General features: G+C 36.0%; 1 long non-coding RNA gene across 4 annotated transcripts in view; it reads left to right on the top strand.

The window, feature by feature from the left end:
* Window positions 1-19,864, top strand: part of LOC103661751 — a 583,685-nt gene that overhangs the window by 287,741 nt on the left and 276,080 nt on the right. The window lies entirely within an intron of this gene.

Raw genomic sequence — 19,864 nt, 5'->3', positions numbered from 1 at the left:
TTAGGCATGAAGTTTGATTATGAAACTGGCAGAGTTATAAGAGATTGAATTCATAGGCCCAGCTAGTCTTCTATGTCTATGTCTTCTTAAAGACAGACGTGGAATGGGGATGTTTGGGTAGATGCTCTTGAGAACCCACAAACCCACAAATTCCCATGAATGCCCCAGAAGGGAGACTAGTTCATCTCCCTCTTGCTAGAGGACAGTGATGTCCCACTGCATGGAGGCAAAGACCTTACCTGAAATAGATTACTTTTTTTTTTTTAAGATTTTATTTATTTATTTGACAGAGATAGAGACAGCCAGTGAGAGAGGGAATACAAGCAGGGGGAGTGGTAGAGGAAGAAGCAGGCTCATAGCAGAGGAGCCTGATGCGGGGCTCGATCCCACATAGCTGGGATCACGCCCTGAGCCAAAGGCAGATGCCCAACCGCTGTGCCACCCAGGCGCCCCCTGAAATAGATTACTTGAAAAAGATGTTCATTCTCCTCAGGATCTTTTGCTACTTACACTTTTTTTTTTCCCTCTAAGCCAATAGAGCTAAGCCTCAGCATGGTCTTCCTAGGGAACTACTACCTCTTCAGGAGACATGTACTATAGGCTATGGCTCATATTTATCTGCAGGAATCAGAACAAAAACAAACAAAAAACATGTATGGGGATGGACCTTGAAGATGCTCAACTAGGAGGGGCAGAATATAGAGCTGAGTAAGGGCAAGTTTTGCCTTTCATTTTTTCTTTTCTTTCCATCAAACTTTTTTTTAGGTGTGTTATTTGGTTTTTGTTTTGGAATCTAGATCTTAGGTTTTGGAGTGAGGTGTTCATCATGGTTGGAATTTGCAAGGAGTGCTATACTTGGATGATAGGAAAGTGAAGAAAAGAGATTACTTATGAATTGAAAGAGCTGTGGTGGATACATTAATAGGTTGGTAGTCTAATGGAGCCAAAGCACTATTTGAGGGAAGAGGTTGAATAAGTGAGGTGGAAGGAGAAGCGGTTGTGGAGAGAAAGCAGGATACTTGATTGAATATTTTTGAAGATGAAGCAGTTGTGGATTGTGGCAAGGACTGGGTACCAATCTGGTTTTGGGTGTCTGAGTTGGAAGTGGAAGAGAAGGTTACACGGAACCAGTAGGCCAGGAAACTGAAGGGCTGGGTTTGTTGGAACTGGAAAGTCCTTCAGGCAGATGAGAGGATTTAACATGGAAGGAAAACCGGGCCGGATGACAAAGACCTTCATTTCGTTTGATGACGGTAAGAAGAATGGAGTGGAGAGTGTAATAAAATTGCATGAATCTTAAAGGGCAGGTTTTATATGACAGGAATGGAAGTAGGAATTGTCTGAAAACAAAGGTGCATTCCTTTGAGTTCTAAATCCATAGAAGTATAGTGGAAGAGAAAATATTTTCTTCCTGTGTTCTTTTGGATAGGAAAATATTTTTTTTTCTCCATCCAGTTAGATCAATTTTATTGTTTGTAGAAATTACTTCAAAATTCCAGCAATATCATTTCTGTCAATATGAACACATTTCAAATGTAAAGTTATGAGAGGCCAATTCATGGAACTGCCAACCCACTGCCATTTTAAATGGAAGTTTAAATAAAATCTTTATTATATATGTCAGTACATTATATATATGTCAATGGGAAGCCATATTCAGTTTATATAAATGTTAAGATTTTATAATGTTCTTCAGCTATTAATGCTTAGACAAAGTGATGCCAATGTAACTGGACAATTTAATAAAAAAATTCAAAACCATTTTTTAAAAACAAATCTGGTTATTTAATTGACCAATCTGTTAATTTCAATACTAGTTTAAGCACACAATTTTTTGGCCTTTCAAAGTTTTCCGTGACAGCTGTTTTCATTTATTTGTTTCTATTTTTGCCCATTACTCCATAGAAAACAATAAACAGAAAATTCTGGAACAGATGGCTACTATTGTATTTTGTAGTTTATTTTTAAAATATGCAACCCCAAACATCTGCCATAATCTGGAACTAATTTTCAGAAAATGAGTTTGACTTGATGTTTAATGTGGACCCAACTGGAAATGATAATGATATATATAGTGACTAGACAAACACTAAGGTGAGCATTTTGCTTCTGTGGAAGCATCTGAAGAAGTTACTAAAGTTTTATTTTATTTTTTACCCTTGTATCAATAATTCTACCCTTGTATCAATAATCTGTTGAATTTCAGTTTAGTCTTTGTACTTAATGTTTGTTTTCTTTCCATCAAATCTCTACTTTTGCTCCCATTTTCTCACCAAATCATACTTTATCTTATAGGTCTAGTCATGTTAGAAGGCTAAGGTTCCTGTTATTTCTAAATTAGCCCCACTGTCCTAAAAATTAATGTATGGACCTCAGTAAGATAATCAGGACACATATTTAAATAAATATTTGCTTCCAAGTTTACTAATTAACAAAATGCATGCTTTTTCTAAGAGTATCATGAGAAACATTGATATATTCAAACATTACCTAGGGCATCATTTTATCACTTTGAGGTTTAAAGTTCTCTATTGGCCTAGAAAACAGAGAGAGCTTGCAAATCAGAGAATGTTTGACTTGCTCATTCTTCTTAGAGAAAATAGAAATACGAAAGAAATATTTAGTTAGGATTTTAGCAAATATGCACCTATGTTAAATTAATGCAGTTCACCTAATGAATATATGTATCACGTGTTATATGTGCATGTTTTGATATTTTAAATTAATTGATTCTTTTAGCAAATAGTTATTGAAATCTTACTGTGTTTCAGACACTGCATGGGTATTAGATGTGAACAAACCAGACAAAATTGTTTCAAATGGGAAGACAGATAATAAATAAATGTACAAATAGTATAATTTTAGAAAATCACAAATGCTGAGAAGAAACATCAGAGTAAGGGAATAAAGAATGACTAACAGAGATAAGGGCATATTATATATATTATTTCTTCATTTCAGAAATTTAAATCAAATCTGAGATATTCACTGCACAAAAATTTGTAGAAATTTTTAAAGATCTTAAAGCTTTGGCTCAGCAGTTGATATCAAAATACCAATACTTTTCCTTTTTTTTCCCTTCCAATCATTATAAGCAATCTTTACCTAAAGTTTTGAATTTGCAATTTATGCATTATTTTCTCCTTTTGTAACCTTCTTAGGTAGCTTAGTAAGGGGCAGACAGATAAACAGTTGAAGTTAGTGCATGAGGAAGCATAATGGAAATAGAAATAAAGTCTAAAGTTTAGATATTTAACAGTGCGGCACATAGATCTATATAATATCTAGACTTTAAGTTCCCCCTTTTATTTATTTCCATTGAAAATGCATAGGTCTCATTTGCCTTACCTGCAAGTAAAGACAGAACATTTTCTAAATTTGAAGACTGATGGTTGTATAATAAAACCAATTCAGAAAAACTTCAGATTTAATCATTTTGATTCTATGAAAAATCAAATTTATAATTAATGGTCTAGATAATGTTATGTTTTGAGACTTGTAAAAATCAAATTTACAAATATCACTGTAACAAATACTATCTCTAATCAAGTATTATTCTTTTTCTTTTTCTTTCTTTCTTCTTTCTTTCTTTCTTTCTTTCTTTCTTTCTTTCTTTTCTTTTTCTTTCTTTCTTCTTTCTTTCTTTCTTTCTTTCTTTCTTTCTTTCTTTCTTTCTTTCTTTCTTTCTTTCTTTCTTTCTTTCTTTTTTTTTTTGCCTAGAGCACATGGTGAAGTTTTTGTCCTGTTCTGAACTATCATCAAATTTATCTTTTTACTCTTAACTAATTCCAAACTTCTATTTCCTGTCAAAGAATGAACACCTTTAGTTTTCTTTCCTTAATTAGCATTAGCGTTTGATTTTTATGGGATGCTTTTCCCAAAGAAAAGAAACTGCTCTTATAACCCTAAAAGCAAAAGAAATGGGAGGACACCATGAATTCCTTTTATTGAATTCACTTGGCTTCTTGTGACCACCTCCTTTACAATACTCAGAAACTACCCACAGATGGCTGGTTTTACACACTTAAATAGGATCAATACAAAGCTGGCCAGTTTCAATTCATGTTTCCTATTTTCCTCTGTTTTTTTGTTTATTTTTGTAAATTGAGACATTTCTCAGTCTCTAGTGTTCAGTGATAGACATATTACCATCTTATTTGCAAGTTATTTCAGTATCTTGGTTGTAACATATTTGAGTCAATAGTGTAGAAAACAATTAGGCCCTGTTTACAATAATGCTTACTTGCATTGTTGAAAGTAGGCATATGCTAGGGGAGATGGTTGTGTTTATACTCTGAATGTTGGAATTTTCCCAAAGGTAAATAATCCATCACTCTCTTTGGCCTACATTCTTTACATGCATTCAATATAATTGTGAATAGCTCTTTTATTTAGCACAAGAGGGGAATGTGCACACAACAATGTTTTAACCATTGCTTAGGTTGTGGTTTTTGCTAATGCCAATTTCCAATGGGCCCCAAAGGCTAGGAAACCAAGTAATACAGAGATGATACCCACTAATTCTACATTCATGAAGCTTCTTTTGTTTACTTCCTCGTATAAATGAAGGGCAATTCTGAGTTGAGGCTGTTCTGAACTGTAAATGTGGTCTCTTGAAGAACATTTCATTAGTTCCACTTTACCTTAAATTCATGGTCTAATTGAATATCTGTGTGTTAAATACAATTCACAAAGGTATTAATCCTCTGCTTTGAAAGTAGTGTTATAGAAAATTTGGTACAAACTTCCTGTCTGTTGATCTCTTGCATTACCACATGAAACAGAATACATTTGTTTGTATACTACCTTTTTATATGGTTAAATTTCTCTAATTTTCCTGTAAAGTTAATTGATTCAATGTTGCTACACTAATACAAATAAATCGATAATCTGCCTATCACTAATAGAATGCATTAACAAGTTATTTATCATTAAAAGAAGCGTCAGCAAAGTAAAGTTGTCATCTCTCATTTTTTCATAATACTTTTGGTTTTAGTCCTCTTTTTGAGGTAATGCAGTGGCCTTTTGTAATGATTGATTTGGGCCATTAATGACAAGTCCAACTAGGTTTTGCTTCATCCATCTTCTCTTAGTCCAGGCAAAAATGCTACTACAAATAAACATCATGTCTGAGTGATTTTTGACAGAAAGAACTCCAAGGAGTCTCCTGGCTTGTTATATGTTTGTCTCTTCATCTACCTGACAGGAATGACGCAGCTCCAAGTGGGGCCTCTGGACCCTGAATTTAGCATGTCCAAAAACCTAACTGTGAGATAACCTTTTGGGGGCACTAACTTGACACCTTGAAATTCTGGTACAGTTTCAGGGGTCCCTAAGGCTATCTGGGTGTTGGTGAAGAATGACACATAGAAACACAAACCCTTCCTATAATACCACACACAGATGCTTGTGAATGTGCATTTCTGCATGATGTCTCTATGTGTGGAAAATAACAAAAGCAGTAGGAGAAATTGTGCTAATGGGATACTGCCTACTCTGATGACAGTAGTTTTCAAATCTTTCTTTTCCTGGCTGTGACAGAAAGTGATTTTTTTTAAAAGTTTCTGTTTCAAAGAGGGTATGGATATGTCATGGATGAACTGGCATCACACCGACAGGCAGATTTTCCAGTGCACGTTGCACTGAACCCTCCCTGTTCCTGCTTTTCATTTGATTCTCTTGAGGATTCTGTTTTTGTCTGTGCAGGAAGGTATTAATTATCCTCCACTTGTACCTCCTGTGTTTCTAAAAGCAAAAATACCCAAAGCAAGATTTTAAGTAATTTGAGAAACTCCTTCATAAAGTAGAAATCCAGTGACTTTATTAGCATGACTAAAATCATTACAACAATTCTGTGCATGTCTACTGTGCTTTTGAAGGGTAAATTTTTCTCCTAAGCCTTCTGGTAATTGTCATCGTAAAACATTTTTTTCCTTTTAACTCAGTCAGTATATTTCTAGATATTCATGCAGCGTTGGAACCAAACTTGAAATTTGGGCTGGAAGTTGTGAGATAAATTTAACCTGTGAAGAGTTCAATGTTAACATTCTTGTTACATTTAATATGCGTAACTACTACAAAGGAAGACAAGTTTCTGGATCCCTTTTGGTACAATTGTCTGAAGCTTTCCTTGTGTCTCCCCATTTTCTGATATCTCCAAAAAATATCAGTTCCAAGCTGCTTGTAAATAGCTCACTACCTTAAATTCACACTTTGTTCTATGCCATCCATTTTGCTGGAGTGTCTCCCTAAAGTATTATTTAGACCAGGTCCCTCTGCTGTTCAGTGTCCATTATCCATTGTTTAATGCAAACATCATAGCCTGTCAGGGTCTTCTATAATTTGGGCCTATCAAATTGTGATATCTGGTTAATTACCTTTTCAAATATAGTGACATTTCTGTTTAAATATTGGGAACTGTTTAGCAACAATTTTATCACTTGCTTTCATAGCATATGATTTTACTAGTTCAGTTATATTTTTCTGGGCCATATACTTGTAAATGTAAAAAAAAAGACCATTTAACTTTTTCAGAGTATATCAAAGTCTTGTTCATGAAACTGTGCCAACAAGATTCTGGCTCAGTAGATCTCTGTTCCACTCCTTAGACATGTTCAATTAAGTTGAATGTATATGTCAACCCAAAAAAGATGTGCAAGAATATTCAAAGAAGCATTATTTGTAACAGTCAAAGGCAAAGTAGTTTCTTCTAACTACAGATAAAATTTATAGACTATAATTTAGCTAGATTAAAAAGTCAACATGTAAAAATCTATAAAAATGCTTTGAATTAGAACAATTTAAAAATTGAAACAGAAATATATCTTATTTGAAGTAACAATAAAAGAAATTTAATAAGCAAGGTACTTCTATATGGGAAAAAATTACAGTATTAGAGGACTTTTATTTAAAGTCTAAACAACTACAGAGTCATAATATATTTCCCAGGGGAAACAGTTAACACTATAAAAATATAAAATTTCATAAAAATATTATTTCAGTTGGAATTTCAGTGGAGTGAAATATTCATTGCTAGAATGAGATATATGAAGTCAAATTTCATATCAAAGTATTATTGTCTGAGAATAGTTATGCCAGTTTGGAAAAGGGCCTAGAGTACTCGATTTACTGGATTGTAACTGCTACAGTAATCCTGTAATTCAATTGCTTGTTCAAGGAAGTCTAATTGCTTTAACCAGCAACCCTCAAATTTTAGTGGCTAAATGCTATTTCATATTCTTATAATAGGTGGTGTGAGGTGGGAGGCTGTTTTCCAACAGCCAGTCAGGGCTATGCTGTATCACTCAGGAGACAGAAACTATATCGGTAATTTGAACAGGGAAATTGTAAATTGGAGATTTATGAACTAGGGGAATTAACTACTAAGTTATAGAGAGAACCCTAAAGAATAGAGATTGAATAGCAGATATGGGAAGTAGTGTTTACCTCTAAGGCCGAGGCAAAGTACTCAAGGAAGGAATAGACTTGGAAGAGCCTCCTCTTCAGCCCCCAAAAGCTGGGAGTCAGAGCTCTTTGGAGAGGATGTGGCTGTGGCCAGTTGGAAGGTAGGCAGGTTTGCTGAGGTGCCAGAGGCTGGGGCTGGCAAGTAGAAAACCACCCTCTGTGCTGGTGAGACTCAGTAAGAAGCTGCCCGCTTGGGTGCCAGGGCAAGCTTGCTGGGTGGGTGAGCTCCACTAGGTGTCTGGCACATGGTTGCCATGTGTGGCAAGAATCAATAGGAAAAACCACCCCAGAATCAGGATGAGAAGCCCATTCCTCTTAAAGAGTCCCTCTAACATCTTCTGCTGACAGGCTGAGCCTTGTGCCATTTGGCAGAAGAGCTGTGTTTATTTATAGGATCTGATTTCAGTGTAACAAAGCAGGGCAAAGAAGGGTAGATTTGGCGCTGAGAGGCAAAACATTGTAGATCAGCACACCTGTATTCCTTTTGTCTTGTGGCTTTTCCTTCCTTCTGAAAGTCTTCATTCATCCAGGATTGGCAAAAAGATGGAGAAGTCTCACTTTTCTTTAACGTCCTTGGGGAGTAGTCCCTAATCATGCGGCCTCACCTAAATGCAAGAGGGATGAGAAATGTATTCTAATGGTGTACCCAGGAAGTTGAGGAAAACACAGATACTGATGAGCAGTTGTCATCTCTATCACAACCTGTAATCAAAACAATATGTTACCACCCTAGAAAAAGAGAACTAGATCAGGCAAATAGGATATAGATCAATGCATATGAAGTAGTCAGTTTCAAAGTTAAAAATAAATATATTCGTTGGCTCTTTGAAACTCTAGCTTAAAAGCTGTATTATGGAAAGATATTTATATAAGTCTGTTTATCTCAGAATTTTTTGTAATGGTTTACAAACACTTATACAGGCAAAAGAAACAAACAAACAAACCCATGAATGTCAAAGCTGAATCAGTTGTGGTATATCATACTAGAGAATATAATTCTATAATTTAAAATGAGTTAGATTCAAATTTATGAACTGGATTTATGCTAAGTGAGTGATGCATTGTATTTGGTACAGTTCCACTTTTGTAAAAATAAATAATCTTTAAAATTCTGTGTACATGTCTGCTTGTATATATTTGTGTGGTCAAGGAGAAAAATGCTAACATTGATTACCCAGGGTAGGGGTTGGAAAAAGAGGGAGGGAAATCACTAACTTTTTCTTCATGCATTTTAGCTTGTTTCATTATATACCATTAACATGAATTTCTTTTCTAAGACAAAATAACAAAATGTGAAATGAAAAAATAAACCTTTCTCTATGGTACAAATAAACAAATGTCTTAGGTCTGGAAGTCCAGACAAGAAACTGCCTCTTCTGAAATGTTGACAAACACAAATTTGAACTAGCTACTTGGCACGCCTATACTTTATCTTATAGCAGCTCTCTACCTGCCTGCCTGTCTTTGAATACTTGGAAGAGAGAACTGCTCTTAACAGTTAGATGACATTGCAGACATAGTAGTATTTGGATGATGGGTGTTTTCAGCTGAACATGTGAGAAGGCAGTTTGGGTATAATGATAGTGTAAGTTGCTATATATCTAGCATGTAATAGTCAGATTATGCGAATATTTAATAAAGATATACATAGATATGTAAATATGTATATGTGTATATGTATATATTTATATTATATCTGTATATGTATATATGTATATATTTATATTACCTTATAGCAATCTTTCTTTTTAAAATTTATTTTATTAATTTATCTATTTTTATCTTATAGCTATCTTTATAGTGGTCCTAAAAGGAAAAAGTTTTATAGATGGAAGAAACTATGGGATAAAGTATTGCATAGTTTTCCATAGCTAAATAGTAGATCTAGAATTTGAATTAGTTCTTTCTGACTCTTAAGTAATTGCCACATTAAAATAGGCTACCTATGGCATTTCAAGTGAGCAAAGACTCTTTTTATATTTAATTTGCTATTAGTAACACTCATTGGGAAATTTGTTAGTGTACTGGGATCACCTTTTTAAAGTGGAGTGCTATCCTGCAGCTGTGAATGGATTTTCTTATCAAGCTCCCCTGTGTTGATTGAAACTATCTTCTGGGTAGAATCTGGGTAGAATCAGCTAGATCTTTGTAAATGGTTTTGTTTATTGTGGTAAAATATACATAGCATAGAAGTGACCATCTTAACCATTTTTCAGTGTACCGTTCATTGGTGTTAAGTACATTTATGTTGTTGTGCAACCATTTCCCCATCCATCTCCAGAATTCTTTTTGTCTTCCCAAAATGAAACTCCTTACCCACTTCTCTTCTCCAACCCCTGGCAACCACCATTCTAATTTCTGTCTCTATAAATTTTGACTGCTCTATGTACTTCATCTATGTGGTATCATAGAGTATGTGTCCTTTTGTGACTGGCTTAAAGTAGGTCCTCAAGGTCTATCCATTTGTAGCATGTGTCAGAATTTCCTTCCTTTTTACATTTGCGTAATATTCCATTGCATGAACATACCACATTTTGTTTCTCCATTCATCCATCAGTTGACACTTGGGTTGCTTCCATCTTTTGGCTATTGTAAATAATGCTACTATGAACATGGGTATTACAAAACCTGCTCAAGTAGCTGCTGTCTTTCTTTTTTTAAATTTTAATTCCACTTAATTAACATACAGTGTTATATTAGTTTCAGGTGTATAAAAGGTGATTCAACACTTCCATTCATCACCCTGTGCTCATCAAGACAAATGTACTCCTTAATCGCCATCACCTAATTCACCCATTCTCCCATCCCCCTTCCCTCTAGTAACCATCAATTTGCTCTCTGTAATTAAGAGGCTCTTTCTTGATTTGCCTCTCTCTCTTTTTTCCCTTTGCTTGTTTGTTTGGTTTCTTAAATTCCACATACGAGTGAAATCCTATGGTATTTGTCTTTCTCTGACTGACTTATTTCACTTAGCGTTATACTCTCTAGCTCCATCCATGTTGTCTCAAATGGCAGGAGTTCATTCTTTTTTATGGCTGAATAATATTCCATTGTATATACACTACATCTTTATCTATTCATCAACTGATAGACACCTGGGCCACTTCCATATCTTGGCTATTGCAAATAATGCAGATATAAATATAGGGGTGCATGTATTCCTTTAAATTAGTGTTTTTGTGTTCTTTGAGTAAATTCCCAATAGTGCAATTCCTGGATGGTAAGGTAGTTCCATTTTTAACTTTTCGAGGAAGCTTCATACTGTTTCCCATAGTAGCTGCACCAGTTTGCATTCCCACCAACAGTATAATAAGGTTCCTTTTCCTCCACATCCTCCCCAACAGTTGTTGTTTCTTGTGTTGTTGATTTTGGCCATTCTGACACATGTGAGTTGATATCTCATTGTAGTTTTGATTTGCATTTCCCTGATAGTAAGTGATGACAAACATCCTTTTTCATTTTTAAAGTTATTTATTTATTTATTTATTTATTTATTTACTCATTCATTCATTTGAGAGAGAGAGTGTGAAGGGGAGGAGCAGAGGGAGAGAGATAAGCAGACTCCCTGCTGAACATGGAGCCCGATGTGGGGTTCAATCCCACGACCCTGAGATTATGACCTAAGATGAAATCAAGAGCTGAACGCTTAACTAGTGACTGAGACACCCAGGTGCCCTGATGACAAACATCTTTAAATTTGTCTGTTGGCCATCTGTATGTCTTCTTTGGAGAAATATCTATTCATGTCTTCTGCCCATTTTTTGATTGGATTATTTGGTTTTTGGGTGTTGAATTGTATAAATTCTTTATAGATTTTGTATATTAACCCTTTATTGGATATGTCATTGACAAATATCTTCTCCATTCTGTAGGTTGCCTTTTAGTTTTGTTGATTGTTTCCTTTGCTGTGCAGAAGCTTTTTATTTTGATGTAGTTCCAGTAATTTATTTTTGCTTTTGTTTCCCATGCCTCGGGAGACATATCAAATAGCTGCTTTCAGTTCTTTTGGGTATATGCCCGGAAGTAGAATTGCTGGAACATGTGGTTATTCTATTTTTAATTCTTTGAGGAACCACCATACTGTTTTCCATAGCAGCTGTACCATTTTACATTCCCACCAGCAGTGCACATTTTTCCACTTCCTTGCCAACACCTGTTTTTTGTTTGTTTGTTTGTTTTCTTGTTTGTTTGCTTGCTTTTTGGTTAATAGCCATCCTAATGAGTGAAATGGTATCATTGTGGTTTTGATTTGCATTTTCCTAATGTGTAGTGATGTTGAGCATCTTTTCATTTGCCTGTTGATCATTTCTTCTTTGGAGAAATGTCTGTTCAAGAACTTCACTTGTTCTTTAATTGAATTGTTGGTTTTTTGTTGTAGTTGAGTTGTAGAAGTTAACTATAAATTCTGGGTGTTAACGCTTTGTCAGATATATGATTTGCAAATATTTTCTTCCATGCAATGTGTTGCCTTTTTGCTCAGTTGAAAATGTCCTTTGATGCAGATAGTTTTTAATTTTGGTAAAGTCCAGTTAATTTATTGCTTTTCTTCTGTTGCCTATGCTTTGGGATCATATCCAAGAAATATTTGCCAGATCCAATGTCATGAAGTTTTCCCACTGTTTTGTTCTAATGGTTTTATGGTTCAGGTTTTACATTTAGATCTTTTATCCATTTAGAGTTTATTTTTGTATATGGTATAAGGTAAAGGTCAAACTTCATTCTTTTGCATGCGGTTATCCTATTTTACCAAAACTATTTGTTGAAAAGACTATCCTTTCATGAAATAAAATGATGTCAGTCCATATGGAGGAAAAAAATTCAAAAGGAACAGTACTAAAATGATAAAAAATCAAGTCATAGTTATTAGGGGATTTAAAAACAACAAGTTTACATTGATCGTGTAAATGTAATTTAAATGTTTTTTTTAGCCCTAATATTTCATGGTTAACAAGGAAGAAGTAAGGACTAATATATATATATTTTTATCACATGTCACATTCTAGATACTTATATATGCTATCTCCTTTAGTCCTCATAAACCTATGAGTTACTTACACCTATGGTGTAAGTGGCCAAAATAGAATTTGAACCCATGTGTGACTCCAAACTTTTGTTTGTCTCATATAGTGTTGGAGTCATTTTTAATATATTTGTGAGCATGTGTATGTGTGTGTATGTGTGTATGTATATATATACGTGTACATATATATACATATATATGGAGAAAACAAACCATTAAACTTACTTCAAATATGAAGCATATATCTAAAATAGCAGAAATTAATTAATTTTGGAGAAAGTAGCTATATAGTTGGTTGTGAGGCTTGAGGATTTCTGTGCTAGTCATCCTTTCCAAATGGCTGTATTATTTAGAATACAGAGTCTTGTTGTTGTTTTTTTTTTTCCCCCTTCTCCGATTACTTTGTTACCCTCTTTCTGTTTCAATACATCATTGATAATAGCACTGGACTGGAACTAATGGGAGACGGAGAAGCTGAAAGTTCGTTGTTCCAAGTTAAAGGTAGATAAACACAGGCCTTTCACTTGAAGTAGTTGATAGAGCTTCAGAAGGTACAGTCTTCAAACCTGACAGCCAAGTGATCCACTCTCAACATACCCCTCAGTTTATCTTCAGCTCTTCAGGCACTAGGCAGTATTTACGGGCAAATCAAAACAAAATGAGTGTCCTTGATTTTTCAAGTATGGATACATTTAGACGATTCTTTGAAATTTGTTCTTATCAGTTTGTATTGATAAAATTTTTTAAGAGAAAAAGCAACTTGAGTAAAGATTTTGGTATCAGTCTTTTTCTGAGTGAAGCATTGATGTCAATCCAAAGGGAAGAAAGTGTTCAGAGACTTGTCTTAAAAGGCTAGATAGGAACCCAGTGCCATTTGGTGCTAGGCCCCACTGACAGATTTACTGTCTGCTTGGAGCTGCGGCTGCAGTGTGATGGGAGTGGCAGGTGAGGGCTGCAGAGAAGAGGATTCCCATGCTTCGTGCATGTGTGTAACTGGCAGCATCCAGGGTCATGGAGGGGCAGGCCTGTGTTTACAGTCAGGATTTGTGGTGAGAAAAAAAGTTATTTTTCTCTTATCCCTTATAGCAAAGAGCTCTCCACATTGCTCAGCTAGGAGACATTTCCAAATGACCAAACCAAAAGACAAACATGGGGCTTTAGAAATAGGGAAATGATCATGACTTTGACAAGTTCCGTAGCATGGAAAGAAGTCACAAATGCCAAAAAATTAAACTAACTTCCTCCCTCCCCCATGTTAAATAAAAGACACTTCATGTAAATTAATGGCAGTTAGGGCATGGATGTATCCTTTCTGTAAGTAGCAGACTATGCAGAATTCGAACTTAACTCAGTTCATAATGAATTAAGTGTCAATCTAAAAATTATACTGGGGAATTGCTAGAGACCTACTGCTGAAGTGCAATACTGCTTCCTAAATGTATTACATAAATGGTAAATGCATCCAGTTCAGATAGGAAAAAGACTATCTCAATAGGTGGAATTACAGAGTCAAAATATCTTATGGACAGAGAGACCATGTGTAAATGGAGATAGACCAAAATTGGCGCTAAAGAGAAGCAAAGAGAATTCTGCCCAGTGTTGGAAAGCACTTCCTTTACGTATGTGTAAACGTTCTCTCTCTCTTTTTTTTTTTAGTGAGAGGGAGATAGAAAGAGACAGAGAGAGATTGAGTGCGAGTGAGCAGGGGAGGGGCAGAGGGAGAGAGAGAGAAGCTTAAGTAAGCTCCACATTCGACCTGGAGCTGGACTTGGGACTCGGTCTCCCCACCCTGAGATCATAACCTGAGCCAAAGACAAGAGTCCCACACTTAACCGACTGAACCACCCAGGTGCCCCAGGATGTGTTAACATTCTAAGATGCTCTATATACTACTGACTTTCCTAAAAAAAAGAAAAATTTGACCCAATTAATTAGGAAGCATCTTTACCCCCCACCCACTATTGAAACACATCTTCGATATTTAAAATTGGTAATTTGGTGACTAACTTGAGAGTTCATTTTTGGAAGTTAAAAAACCTTCAATACTATTGGTAGCTACAAAGGGAGCCCATTTTTTATAGAAATATATTGTGTAGTCAAATTTGCTGATAACTGTTCTGTTACCAGTACAAGGTGTCTTAATCCCAGTTCTTTATTTGAATTATCAATTGTTAGATTACCTGATCCTGTCCGGCAGTCACCAGGTCTCATTTCTTTCTGAATCCTTAGTACCCAGCCCAGAGCCTCCCATAGGCATTTAGTGAGTGCATATTCAATCTGTATTTTAAAGGAAACTTCTCGGGCATTTGTACCACCGCTTTTGTTCTTTTGAGTCCTGGACTCCTAAAGCAGTTCTCACTTTGTGGCGCACTTAAAATGCTTACATTTGCTTTGATGTGCCTGGAGGAGCGGTGGGACTGATTTTGCTTTGCTGATAGGTGAATGTGTTTGGGGGCAGAGTGCAGTTTTGAAATCATTTGATAATAATGAACTGCGCTAGAAATGGGAGTTTGCAAAGCAGCTGAGTTCAGCTTTAAAGAACGTTTAGATTTAACACTTGGAGTGTGTGGTTTGGTGTAGTAGACGGGGATGGTATTACAAGTTAATGAGTTATGAGGAAACTCTTGGATGCAGAGGAGAAAGACCTAGACCAAAAACTTTTGGGGAAACTCAATTGAGCTATCTCTAGCTTAGTGTCTGTAGTACAATGAAGAATAAAAAATGCCAGTATGGCACTTTTCATGCTACATTGTAATTATCTGTATATGAGTGAAGTTTATTTTCTACTTTTTTCCCAAATCTCTCTTAATAGTGTGTGAGGTTTGCAGTCAGGGTAACATATTTAATTTATCTTTATCCAGTATTACTGCCTGACCTTACTAGATCCTCAATAATTATTAATTAAACCAATAAAACAAATTAGGACACACAGAATCTTATAGTGAGTATTGAAAACTAAATAAATATGTGTGTATGTGTGTATGGATTTACTTATATATTATATATAATTTCATGTAATTGTATGTATTTTCAATGTAGTATACATATATGATGTTGGTGTGTTTTGTTTTGTTTTGGGCTTTTGTTCATAGTAAAGTAACATTCAGTGCAATGGGCTAGTTGAAAAATTAAATGAAGATAAATTCAAGATTAACTGTCCAAGAGCTTGAGAGTTTGCAAGACTGATATATAGTACTGTGCCAAAAGGTTTGTATCCCACTGATTTTAATTTAGTGATTCTTGGAATGTTTATTATTTATGAACATATGCTGCTCCCATATTTTGAAAAAAAAATAGAAAAAAATACAAACAGGATCATGTAGAATGACTTCACTATTCATGAAGGAAGAGTGGGACTTGAAGCCATTTATATACTTTAATATGAGAAGAAGGCTTGAACCATCTTACGTTTTGTTGTTTATGGAAGCTAATAGTACATGGCATCGCTGTATGAGCACTGCCCCCCTCCCCCATGCAAATACAACTCAAAATTTAGGGCACAATAAGAGTGCATAAATGATCTGACCAGGATTTACCTGCTCCTTAACAGGCTGCCTGTTCCTTAAAAAAAACAAAACAAAACAAAACAAAACAAAAACGGTAAGCATTTTTAAGCGTTTCTTTCAGAACCTGAGAAAATGGGATGGAAAAAGGCCAGGGAACTTGTCTTTTCTCACTAGCCATGGACCTTGAGGGCATGGAACTCTCTATTTTTTATGGCACTAAGTCTATTTCAGCTGCTTTGATCCCTTTGTCCTGAGCAAACTTGTTACATAGTTCCTAAGATGTATTTTTGTTATCACATCACATTAGGTCATTTTTAATTATCCAATAGTTTATTTGAGACTTCATCAGAGTGACAAGTTGCTTATTTTACCTGGGTATGGGATACGTTGAGTGGAATGTCCAGAATGCATACAGTTGGAAATACAATATGTACTTTTTGCTGGAATTGTACATTATTTCTGCATTTGAGCAACAAGCATGGGTGTGTGTTCAGGCCTGGAATTCAATATAATAGCAGCTAGCAACGTAAAGTCTTGACTTATTAAATGCTACATATAACACAAATTGTAGTCATATTGTATAGAAGGGAGTATCGTGTGGATTTTGGAAATGAGAATTCAATTCTATAATTCAGAGCTATTCATTGTGCCTCTCTCCCCCTTCCCCATGGAAGGACTGGTTCTCAAATCCATTTATTGTCCTTAATTATGCCAATGGTCAATATTAATTTTGCAGTAAGATATCAAACAAAGGTAAATGAAGTCTCTTCTCCAAGTCTGTTTACTAGAAAGCTTTCCAGAGAGCTATTGGAGAGTTTGTTGGGAAAGTCCTTAATGAATTTAGCCTGTAATTTAAGATACATTTATTTCAGCAAGCTTATATGCATCCATATTGTCAGCGTAATGATGGTATCGCTTCCAGTTTCCATCATGTTAGCTGGCGATGTCAGAAAGAATGCTGTTTGGTTCTCAATATTAACTCATTTATACTTTACTGTGCACAAATCTCCTATAGCATTTTTCTAACAAGCCAGAAATTAATAAGAAAGCTGACTCAGGAGCTGATACCAGGTTCTGAAGTAGGGCAAGTTCTAAGCACTTGGGTTTTATAAGTAGATCTGCAGTAAAAATACATTGATACAGTACTGAGTCTTAAAGGAGGAAAAGAGTAATTTCGTTCTGTTAATAAAATGCCTTGCAATTTCATGTTGCAGGGTAATAATTTGGAGTAAAATCGAGCAGAGTAAAGCAATTCTTTTTGATGCAGACTTGAGCCCTGAGGTATTTTAAAAAGACAGAATACATAGTTGCAAGTAGATCACTTTCACAGAATTTCTTTGTCCAGGATCCATTTAGAAAAAGAACATGTGTTATTCTGAGGGGCACTTGAAGAAAGTGGTAACTTCAACATTACCTTGGAACATTGTGTGTGTGTGTAAATTCTACAACTAATAATTCTGTTTCTTAAAGCACCATATTTTCCGGCTTTCTTGAAAAGAAGTTAGTTTCACAGAGAAATACGTTTCCACAGAGTCTTTGAGAGTTTTAAATTAAATTTTTGAATTTTGCCCAAAGAGCAGTCTCAAGACTATAATTTTTGTGTTTTTATACGAACTAGCAGTAAACTAGATGAGAGGGAATGAGATTACCATTTGCCCCCACTACTGAAGCTTCATGCGTTTCCATTCGTTCTGTGTAAAGTGTATCACTATTTACCACATATTTCTATTAAATACTGAGTCCAGATCGCTCTTTGTCAAAACTTGACTGAAGAAATAAGTTGATGAGGAGGATTTAAAAAGCAAAAACAAGAAGAAAGTCAAACTTCCAAACAGAGGAATTGATCTCTACTCTAAAGAAAGCCTTTTGAGGCTTGGAAGAGAATTGGGTGTCGGAGGCACTCTCCTCTCTCAGATTGTTGAGCACAGCAATGTCTGGTTGGAAAAATCTCACCACGACACGTACATGGCTTGTGTGGTAATCCTCGCAGTGATCTGAGAAGTTTCTGCCTACTGTGGAGGCATGCTGTGTTCAGCCTTGCTGCAGCCTTATGCAATGGGCTGTATTTTGTTTCAGAAGACTTGCTTCGTCTACAGACTGTTTAATAGCTACTTTGGCGCCCACTATGATATTAATGTTATTCACTTATGTTTGTATAGTATTTTAGAGCAGCTGTGCTCCAAGTGTGGCACCTGGTCCAGGAGCAGGAGCATCACCTGGGAACTTATCAAAATGCACATTCCCAGGCCCCACCCATGACCTACTGAATCCGGGACTCTCGGGGCAGGGCCCAGCCATCTGTGTATCAACAATCCCTTCAGCTGATGCTGAATGAAGCACCCTAAAACTTGACAAAAATGGACTTGGAGTTTTCACAGGGTTCTCACTTCGGTATAAGGTGATAGGGCACTGAGTTTGTTTTACAGAACACTCTAGAGTTTAGGGAAATTGACGTGCTCAAGCTCATGCAAATCTAAGTGACAGAATTTGGACTTGAATCATATTCTTTCTGCTCCAAATCTGATCAGTCTTTCCATCCCATGCTTGCCACCCGGACTTGTCAAAGCAACTCAAACTGTGGTGACTGGGAGCTGGGGAAAGACTCAGGCTCTTGCCAAACAACTGCATGATGGTGAGTGCTGTCTCAACTCAAGGAGTAACTGGCTGAAAGGGGCAAGATTATTTTACTTCCCTTCAGTGGGCAGACAGGAAATGTGAATCTTAGCATAGCTGTCATTCCTGTCAAATCCAGAGAATCACGTCATGGATCTGGAGACTCCAAACAGGGCATGCCAGTTCTCTAGTGAGAAACATGCCCACCACACTGGCCATGTGATTTACTGCCATGTCCATGATTTTCTCATTGCACTGATGATATGGTGTAAGGGACATTTATGGCTCCCTACTGAAAGTATGAACCCATACTGGCCAAAAAGAACAGTTAAATGAGGTGACTTAATTTATGATATACAACATTTATTTGGAAAAACTGATCTTGCTTTACTTTCTGTGCTGATGCCAATTCAAAAACAATCCTGAGGTATTCTATTTATTGCTAAGTTTCCCCAACTCTTCTTTCTGTTTGATATTTTTAGGGAAAGAAAACCTTAAACAGTAAAGAGAAAGATAATCAAGTTCCTCTCTTTGTAAAACATCAATTAGTATAAAGGTACTTCAAAGAAACCTATGTTCTACCTGGGTGCCTGGGTGGCTCAGTAGGTTAAGTGTCTGCCTTTTCCTCAGGTCATGATCCCAGAGCCTCAGGGATCAAGTCCCACATTGGGCTCCCTGCTCAGTGGGGAGTCGTCTTCTCCCTCTGCCCTGCTTGTGCTCTCTCTCTCAAATAAATAATATCTTTTTTAAAAAAAAATAAATCTGGAAAGAGGAACAATTTATTTGCACATTATTTGCAGTGTGATATTCAAAATGATAAAAATAGTGTTTATGATATAATTTATACAGTGCTTTTAAATTTTTAAATAAATTCCATGTACATATTTTTGTTTAATTCATAAAATAAGTCCTAAGAGGAAATCACCCTTAAAAGGATTTTACACTGCCCTGGAAGGAGCTCTCCACCCTTTCCCATGTGATAGATGACAAAGACCTGATTGGGTTACTGGCTCACAGAGGGTTAATTAGATTAAAACAGCACAGCCAACAACCTATAAAAGCCTCTAGACTTAGAAACTCAGGTGGCAACCTTCTCCAGTCCCCTCCCTTCTCTGGAGCTTTGTACTTTCAATAAACTTTGTTTTGCTGCCCACCCACTCTTCTTCTGGTCTACCTCTTCGTTCTTCGAAGCTGTGTGACCAAGAACCATGGGCAATAAAGGAAAAGAAATCTGTAACTCTAGCGTTAGGGGAGTGACATG

This window comes from Ursus maritimus, unplaced genomic scaffold (assembly GCF_017311325.1).
Source record: "Ursus maritimus isolate PB19 unplaced genomic scaffold, ASM1731132v1 scaffold_11, whole genome shotgun sequence".
Taxonomy (NCBI): domain Eukaryota; kingdom Metazoa; phylum Chordata; class Mammalia; order Carnivora; family Ursidae; genus Ursus; species Ursus maritimus.
Note: the sequence above shows the minus strand (reverse complement) of the source record. Positions and strands in the feature narration are given on the sequence as shown.